The sequence below is a fragment of the Odocoileus virginianus genome, chromosome 4, assembly GCF_023699985.2.
Source record: "Odocoileus virginianus isolate 20LAN1187 ecotype Illinois chromosome 4, Ovbor_1.2, whole genome shotgun sequence".
NCBI classification, from domain to species: domain Eukaryota; kingdom Metazoa; phylum Chordata; class Mammalia; order Artiodactyla; family Cervidae; genus Odocoileus; species Odocoileus virginianus.
This window is the reverse complement of record NC_069677.1, coordinates 27,251,293-27,261,170: the sequence shown is the minus strand read 5'-3', so window position 1 is coordinate 27,261,170 and position 9,878 is coordinate 27,251,293. Positions and strand designations below refer to the sequence as shown.

The 9,878-nt window shown below is 37.8% G+C and overlaps 1 pseudogene; it reads left to right on the top strand.

Moving 5' to 3' along the window:
- The first annotated feature begins 470 nt into the window (after positions 1 to 470).
- On the top strand, positions 471 to 576 carry LOC139034951 (U2 spliceosomal RNA; annotated as a pseudogene).
- Positions 577 to 9,878: the final 9,302 nt, after the last annotated feature.

Genomic DNA, 9,878 nt, shown 5'->3' with positions numbered 1-9,878 from the left:
AAATGGCTCAGAAGAACTTCTGAATCCTCTGTAGCCATGTAAACCTAGAATATGGTGGGAATTAATCCTATAGAACAGTCTCACAGAATAAACCCTGAGTACCATGCCATAAAGTGCCCTCAGGGTATTCAAATATATTCAGAAAAACTAAGGGATTTGGGGCTTGGAATTTTACAGGAACAATATGAAGGCAGAACTACATTTGAAGCAGCAGAACTGAAATGAATATAAGAGCAGGTTTTTCCAATATATCAAAATAAATTTACTTGGAATTGTGAGCAGCATAAACTCTAAAAGTTCTAGCCTCTGCCTCTATTTTTAACACATGCTAGGATTCTACCTACTCATTTGGGCAAGAAAGAGTTCATAAGATGCTCAACATCGCTAAGAACAGAGAAATGCAAATCAAAACTTCAGTGACTTACTAACTCATGCCGGTCAGAATGACCATCATTAAAAAGTCTACAAATATCGCTTCTCGGCCTTTTGGCTAAGATCAAGTGTAGTATCTGTTCTTACCAGTTTAAAAAGTCTACAAATAAATGCTGGAGAGTGTGTGGAGAAAAAGGACTCCTTCCTACTCTGTTGGGGGGAATGTAAGTTGATGTAGCCTCTGTGGAAAACAGTATGGAGGTTCCGCAGAAAACTAAAATAAGAATTACCATGTGATCCAGCAATGCTACTCCCTGGAATATATCAAGACAAAACTATAATTCAAAAAGATACATGTACCCCTATGTTCATAGCAGCACTATTCACCATGTCAAGGCTTGGAAACAACCTGATGTACATCAACAGATGAATGGATCAAGAAGCTGTGGTACATAGATACAATGGAATGCTACTCAGCCATAAAAAAAGAAAAAAGTAATGTCCTTTGCAGCAACATGGATGCAGCTAGAGATTATTATACTAAGTGAAGTAAGTCAGAAAAAGAAAGACAAATACCATGTGATATCACTTAAATGTGAAATCTAAAATACAGCACAAAGGAACATATCTATTAAACAGAAACACAGTCACAGACATAGGGAACAGACTAGTGGTTGCCAAGCGGAAGGAGGTTGAGGGAAGGGTGGAGTGGGAGGTTGAGGTTAGCAGATATAAGTCATTATATACAGAATATGGATAAACAAGGTCCTATCACATAGCACAGGATATATTCAATACCCTATGATAAACCATAATGGAAAAGAATATTAAAAGAAGAATGTATACATACATATGTGTGTGTATATATATATATATACACATATGTATATAACTGACTCACTGCTGTATAGCAAAAATTGGCACATTGTAAACCAGCTTTAATTAAAAAAATAATAATAAAGGGAAAAAATACAGATAGCAGGACAAAAATACTAAAAATAACTATACTTTAAGTTCAAAAAAAGAAATAGTTCATGACCCAAGATGCATCTCTTACTTGCAGTATATTTTGGGACTCCTCTGTCATTTCTGTGAAATGGTATCTTCCTTACTATTACTTTTCATGGATACTATAGTACTTAGAACAGGGTTTCCATAATATACATTGTACTGAGATGAAATTCAGTGTAGCAGTTAGTGGTTTTGTTTGTACAGGTTTGTACAGGCTTCATTGTGTACAAGCTGTCCAACTTTAGGCAAGTTTTTCCTACGTGCCTCGGTTTCTTCAGGTGTCAAACCTAGAGATTAACAGTGATACTTCATAAGTTTGTTTCAAGGATTAAATACTATATGTAAAACAATTAGAAAAGTTACTGACACAAAGTAACAGCCAAATTCTCTAACAAGGTCCTCAAGGATGACGGAAAGAAGCTGGCAAAGAGAAGAATCAAGCTCTAAATACTTTTATGTCATGCAAAAGAATGGAGACAAGCCAGCATAAAGTGGCTAAAATCTGTCTCACTGGTCCATGTCTCAACAGTCCAGAAACAGGGACCAGGGCTTCTGAAATTTTAATGTGCTTATGGATCACCTGGAGATCTTGTTAAAATGAGGACCTGTTAGGTCCAAGGTGCAGGTTAAGGTTCTGCACTTCTAACTGGCTTCCAGCTGGCACTGATGCCGCTGGTCTGCAGAGCTCACTTGGAGGAAACCAATGTCAAGAGAACACCTATTCTAACTTCCATGAAGGCTCTTTCTCTAGAACAAGAAAATTCTCCAGGGATCTTCCTTTAACTCCATCTCTTTTGTCATTTTGGTCAAGGATCAATAAAATGTTGGACAATAAGTATTGATTCAGAGGAAAATGGCACAGATACTATATCTTGAATTACATAAGATATTTTTAATCCTTAAGCATGTGATGATTTTTTACCCTTGGGATCCAAAACTGGTTTCTCTCTTCTGCTCATCAATTACAAACTAAAAGACTGAGACGTTTTTTGAGGTAGGCAAAAATGTCTCCATCTGTTTCCCAAATAGGGATGGGATTAGCAAAATTAAGCAACCTCTTGCCAAATGGTGACCTTCACCAAGCAACCAGTTCTTTAATTCTAACCTCATGCACATTTCAAGGGAAATGTAAGCCACATGTCTGTGTTCCACTAATACATAAAGCATTGACATTTCTCATAAAAAGAGTTCTGATTGTTTAGGAGCTTCAAACTACCAGACACTGTTTTGCTAAGACCAAAGCTGGGCCTTGGCAAAGAGCTAAATTGAACAGCACTCAGATCTGAAAAGCCTAAATCCAGTCATATGATTGTTTTGACCCTGCCATTTTTGACCTCACAGATTCAATTAATTTTTAATAATTCAGCCAATTTTTTTCACTATCATCTATTCACACTTCTTCATAGAAACCTATGGTATGCAGAGACTTGAACTTGTGAGTGTATATGTATTTTAAAACATTGCCTACAAGCAAAATCAACAAGCATCATGTCTAAACTTTTCTGAAGTCAGAAAAAAGACCTCAGGAAGAATGATCCATAACCCACCATCAAGTCATGCTCAGCTCAGTAGCTCAACTGTGATATACTCTTTGTGACCCCATGGATTGTAGCCTGCCAGGATACTCTGTCCATGAGATTTACCAGGAAAGGATACTGGAGTGGGTTGCCATTTCCTTCTCAAGGGTATCTTCCCAACTCAGGGATCAAACCTACGTCTCCTGCATTGGCAGGCATTTTCTTTACTGCTGAGCCACCAGGGCAACCCAAACATTAAGTCACTTATGATTAGTTCTTACTTCTAATTCCACCAAGATTAAGCCAGAGCCCTACAGCAGGAGTTGGCAAACTTTTTCTGTAAAAAGCCATTACTAAATACTACCCTATATGCAAAACAGAAAAAGAGACTCCGACGTATAGAACAGACTTGTGGACTCTGGGAGAAGGCGAGGGTGGGATGTTTTGGGAGAACAGCATCGAAACATGTATGTTATCTAGGGTGGAACAGATCGCCAGCCCAGGTTGGGTGCATGAGACAAGTGCTCGGGCCTGGTGCACTGGGAAGACCCAGAGGGATCGGGTGGAGAGAGAGGTGGGAGGAGGGACCGGGATGGGGAATACATGTAGATCCATGGCTGATTCATTTCAATGTATGACAAAAACTACTGCAATGATGTAAAGTAATTAGCCTCCAACTAATAAAAATAAATGGAAAAATAAAAAAAAAATTTAAAAAAAAAATAAATAAATACTATAGGCTTTGTGAGTTATACAGTATATTAGTTTGAGAGGGCAACTGTAACAAAGTACTACACACTGGGTGGCTTAAACAACAGGAAAGTATTGTCTCCCAACTGCGGAGGTTAGAAGTTAAGATGAAGGTGTCAGCAGGGCTGGTTCCTTCTGATGGCTGCAAGCCATCTGTCTCATGTCTTACCCCTGGTGGTTTGCTGGCAATCTTTGGCATTCCTTGGCGGTGTCACCCTGATCTCTGTGGTCACCTTCACATGGTGTTTTTCCTGTGTGCATACTTATGTCCAAATTTCTCCTTTTTATAAGGATACCAGTCATATTGGATCAGGGTCGCATTCTCCTCCAATATGACTTCATCCTAACCTAACTGATTAAATATGCAATGACCCTATTTCCCCAAATAAGATATTTGGAAATACTGGGGGTCGGGACATCAACAAACGGATCTGGTGGGGAGGGAAGCACACATAACATACAGTATCTGTCCCAACTACTCAACTCAGCTCTTGTAATACAAAATCAGTCACAGAAAATTCAGTTTAAAAATGTGTCTGGCTGTGTTATAAGGAAGTTTCACGTAGGAAAACAGGCAGCAGGCAGGCAGGCAATTGTTAGATGAGCCTAGTCTTAGAGCATTTCTGATCCTTTCTGAATATGAGAGAAACCAGGAAGAGATGTGGCACTAGGCAAAAAAAGAGAAGAAAAAATTTTTCAAGCTTGGAGAAAATCTACTTTTTATTTTATATTCTAGAAACAGTGTTTCACATTAGACTTAATATTTTATGTTTGTATTCAGATAGAACCTGAGTTAGTATACATAGTTTCAATTAAGCAAACTGATACAAATTTTATGAAGATGACTCTAGTCATCATCATATATTTTGGGCTGTTATTAAGTTCTAATAGACAAAAAATAGACCTTTCCATTTAACATTATGCTGCATGCTTTATTTTTAGTATAATTTGTCCAAAAACATTATTATGATTTCTAATCCCATAGGAAATGTGTATATATTTATCCTTATGAATACATTTGTATAATCCTCTTAATATGATTAACATTTCTAGAATGCCCACATGCACTGTATTTCATTGTGTACAGAGTCCTGGAAAAGACACAAACATTGCTTCCAGGGATTTACTCTGTCCTGGAATTTGGCCTTGGAGTACACAATGAAGCAGGGCAAAGTCTAACAGTTTTTTTCCAAGAGAACCCACTGGTCATGTAAACACTCTCTTCCAACAACACAAGAGAAGACTCTACACATGGACATCACCAGATGGTCAATACTGAAATCAGATTGATTATATTCTTTGAAGCCAAAGATGGAGAAGCTCTATACAGTCAGCAAAAACAAGATAGGGAGCTGACTGTGGCTCAGATCATGAACTCTTTATTGCCAAATTCAGACTTAAATTGAAGAAAGTAGGGAAAACCACTAGATCATTTAGGTATGACCTAAATTAAATCCCTTACAATTATACATGGGGAGTGACAAACAGATCCAAGGAATTAGATCTAATAGAGTGCCTGAAGAGCTATGGATGGAGGTTCATGACACTGTACAGGAGGCAGTGATCAAGAACATCCCCAAGAAAAAGAAATGCAAAAGGTAAAATGGTTGTCTGAGGAGGCTTTACAAATAGCTGTTAAAAGAAGAGAAGTGAAAGGCAAAGGAGAAAAGGAAAGCTATAGCCATTTGAATGCAGAGTTCCAAAGAGCAAGGAGATATAAGAAAGCCTTCCTCAGTGATCAATGCAAAGAAATAGAGGAAAACAATAGAAAAAAGAAAGACTAGAGATCTCTTCAAGAAAATTAGAGATACCAAGGGAACATTTCATGCAAAAATGGGCACAATAAAGAACAGAAATGGTATGGACCTAACAGAAGCAGAAGATATTAAAAAGAGGTGGCAAGAATACACAGAACTATACATAAAAGATCTTCATGACCCAGATAACCACGATGATGTGATCACTCACCTAGAGCCAGACATCCTGGAATGTGAAGTCAACTGGGCCTTAGGAAGCATCACTACGAACAAAGCTAGGGAGGTGATGGAATTCCAGTTGAGCTATTTCAAATCCTAAAAGATGATGCTGTGAAAGTGCTGCACTCAATCTGCCAGCAAATTTAGAAACCTCAGCAGTGGTCACAGGACTGGAAAAGGTCAGTTTTAATTCCAATCCCAAAGAAAGGCAATGCCCAAGAATGTTCAAACTACCACACAATTGCACTCATCTCACACGCTAGCAAAGTAATGCTCAAAATTCTGCAAGCAAGGCTTCAACAGTACGTGAATCCTGAACTTCCAGATGTTCAAGCTGGATTTAGAAAAAGGAACCAGAAATCAAATTGCCAACATCCGTTGGATCATCGAAAAAGCAAGAGAGTTCCAGAAAAACATCTACTTCTGCTTTATTGACTATGCCAAAGCCTTTAACTGTGTGGATCACAACAAACTGTGGAAAATTCTGAAAGAGATGAAAATACCAGACCACCTGACCTGCCTCCTGAGAAATCTGTATGCAGGTCAAGAAGCAACAGTTAGAACTGGACATGGAACAATAGACCAGTTTCAAATCAGGAAAGGAGTATGTCAACATTGTATATTGTCACTCTACTTATTTAACTTATATACGGAGTACATCATGCGAAATGCCACGCTGGATGAAGCACAAGCTGGAATCAAGATAGCAAGGAGAAAGATCAATAACCTCAGATATGCAGATGACACCACACTTATGGCAGAAAGTGAAGATCTAAAGAGCCTCTTGATGAAAGTAAAAGAGGAGAGTGAAAAAGTTGGCTTAAAACTCAACATCCAGGAAGTTAGGATCATGGCATCTGATCCCATCACTTCATGGCAAATAGAAGGTGAAATGATTGAAACAGTGACAGACTGTGTTTCTTTGGGCTCCAAATCACTGCAGATGGTGATTGCAGCCATGACATAAAAAGACACTTACTCCTTGGAAGAAAAGTTATGACCAACCTAGACAGCATATTAAAAAGCAGAGACATTACTTTACCAACAAAGGTCTGTCTAATCAAAGCTATGGTTTTTCCAGTAGTCATGTATGGATGTGAGAGCTGGACTATACAGAAAGCTGAGTGCCAAAGAATTGATGCTTCTGAACTGTGGTGTTGGAGAAGACTCCAGAGAGTCCCTCAAAATTCAAGGAGATCCAGCCAGTCCATCCTAAAGGAAATCAGTCCTGAATACTCATTGGAAGGACTGATGATAAAGCTGAAACTTCAATACTTTAGCCACCTGATGCAAAGAACTGACTCATTTGAAAACACCCTGATGTGGGAAAGATTGAAGGTGGGAGGAGAAGGAGATGACAGAGGATGAAATAGTTGGATGGCATCACCAACTCGATGGACATGAGTTTGAGTAGGCTCCAGCAGTTGGTGATGGACAGGGAAACCTGGTGTGCTGCAGTCCATGGGGTCGCAAAGAGCCTGAGGGACTGAACTGGAAGATATACACAAAGGAAATAGATAATACAGTATAGTAACATATATTAAAACACCATCCAAAGGTTTACATGTATTACTGGCATGGAGGGGTACCGCTTTGTCCTGAGTTCACACACATGCATATATATGTGAACCTTGTGTCTTCACTTACACATCCTTAAATGGAACCAAATTAGAGAGTTCTGTATAAGGTCATAGATGGAAGACTGTAGTAAAAAGCTTTTACAGAAAGCTTGAAAGTTGACTATGTAGGAAAGAAAAGCTATCAATCAGCCACATACTACATATTTTGTAATAGTAGCATAGGTCATGCTCCCATTTACATTAAAACGCAGATTGGGCTTATTAACGATCTTTTATATTAAAATGCTGGGCCTCTGGAAAACCCTGGAACTCTTCCTCCATATGGTTATAAAGGTGGCTACAGTCAGAGGCCAGCATCGGCTTTAAATATTAAGGGAACATATGTGGAAGCAGTGAGTGGTCTCACTGAAGATGAAACAAACCTAGTCACAGGTATCAGAATTGGATGTTTGGGGCTCATTCATCTTCAGCAGAAGTGCCCCACAAAATCACTTACTTGGAGTGCCCCCAAGATTGGCCTTGTATTAAGATCTTAAAGAAAATACCCACTGGATTGTACCAATTATAAAATAGGTCAAATTTGGGGTCCAAAAAAAGTGGACCATATTCCTTTAATCAGGCTTGTTACCTAAAAGGTTTTCAGTTCAGACAGAAATTTTCAGAGAAAGTGTCAGCTGTGATGATGTATATATTTATTTAATTGCTATATGACCTGAAATGTCAGATATATGTGACTTTAACAATTTTAACTATTTCAGGTCCAAAGAAAACTTCTAAAATCATAATTAAAATGCAGTTACTCTCTTTATAATTATAAACACCACTACATTTCCTGACTACTATACCCATGACCTTCAATAACATAAGCCAAAATCTGCCTTTACACATACAGAGGATCTCATAACCACATATAGTTGACTTTTACTGCCTGAAATAAGATTTGAGCTCAAGGAATGCCAACTAGAATTTATTCTAAGAATAAGATAGTAGAAAACTCTTAAAAATTTTTTATTCTAGAAATTCTTTTAATTTATTGGATTCCCCAGCCTATAGTTTAGAAGCAACTGTCAACTATCCTAAGGATTTTGTACAAGTTGTTTGGATATAGAGCAGTTTCTCTCTTCTCCTTCTACTTTCCCTAAAATAAAGAGAACGGACATCCATATTCCCACAGAACTAGAAAAAGAGAATGGAACTAAATGGCTTTTTTCTTCTCAACACTTTGCAAACTTTAAGAAAATGAAGCCCTACAGCATGTCAATGCAGAATAATGATAATATTAATAATGACGGTGACGTTGATGATAATGATGAATTAGACAATATCATTCTCTTCTTATTCTAAGTGTGAAAACTGAAGTAAAATGATGAAGTGCCTTTCCCAAGATCAGTGGCTCCACAATTAGAACTTGGGCTTTTCCTCGCTTCACACCTCTTCTTCTGAACAAATATCACTAATGTTCACCCTCACCAGGAGAAAACCATACTGGCCCACTCAATGGCCAATTAGAATAAATTGTAAATTAGGATAAATATGATAGGTAATACAAAAATCAAAAGCTCTCTAAAGAAAAGGAACAAAAACCTGAATAAATAAGCTTAACGGTCCATTGTTTGTGGGGAAAATGATGAAATTATCATCAAAATATTCTATGAATTGAGAATGAAGATACATTTTTATGTGGAAAGATTTTACAAAAAAAAAAATCTACCTAGAAAAGTAAGACTCTTCTAGGATAGGTATTAGTTTTCATAAAGGGGGCATCAGTCTGTCTGTGTCTGGTAAGGGAAAATATATGCTTTATGTAAATCTTAGTAAATTGGTTAATTAAGATTCTTCATACTAATCTGTATTTAAGGGAATATTTGTGATGAGGTTACGCGTCTGGACATTAAAACTGTATCCACACAGAAGAGTTCCAATTATCCCTCAAGCGGCCACACAGTCTGAATCATTCAGGTGAAAACACCCCTTTTCTTTAAGAGCAGTTTTAGGGACACAGGTTAACAGTAAATTCTATAATGCTTCTTTTGCCCTGAAGGAAAAAAAACAAAACAAAACCTAGTCTAAATATCAATCCTCAGATATCAAACCTGTGTTTAAACAAAGTACCAATCTGCTCCCCCACCAAAATTCTGGGTGAGGTATTGTCTCCACATTCAGTGACATTAGGCCAGCAGTGTAGGAAAAAAAATCTTCATTTGGACAGTGCATCTTTCAGCCATTCCCTTCTTTTATTGATTTGTTTTCTCCTGTCCCTTTTCTCCCTCTTTTGTTTCCTTATCATAGCTTCAGGTTATTACGTGCGAAGTATTGATGGGAATGGATGGTTTTGGTCGATGGAGAGCTAATGCATCCCTAATCCCACTATTGTTACAGAGTTATGCTTTACTCTGGTCTCTGATGGGGGAAAAGGTGCAAAGCTGTTGATCCTAGTTTTATTTGTCACAAACCCATCCATCAATCAAGCGCAAGCATGTCTGAATGCTGAATGACATGTGGGTCTCAGCTGAAAAAATTCGATAACACTGTATTGTCAGGTCCCTCACTCTTTTTTTGATAAGAAATACATTTGACTGAAATAGATAAGCATGCAACTACTAAAGACTTGAAGAGAGAAAGTGACACACTGGCACCAAAGGTTATATATCTTTGGTATTAATGATACTTAT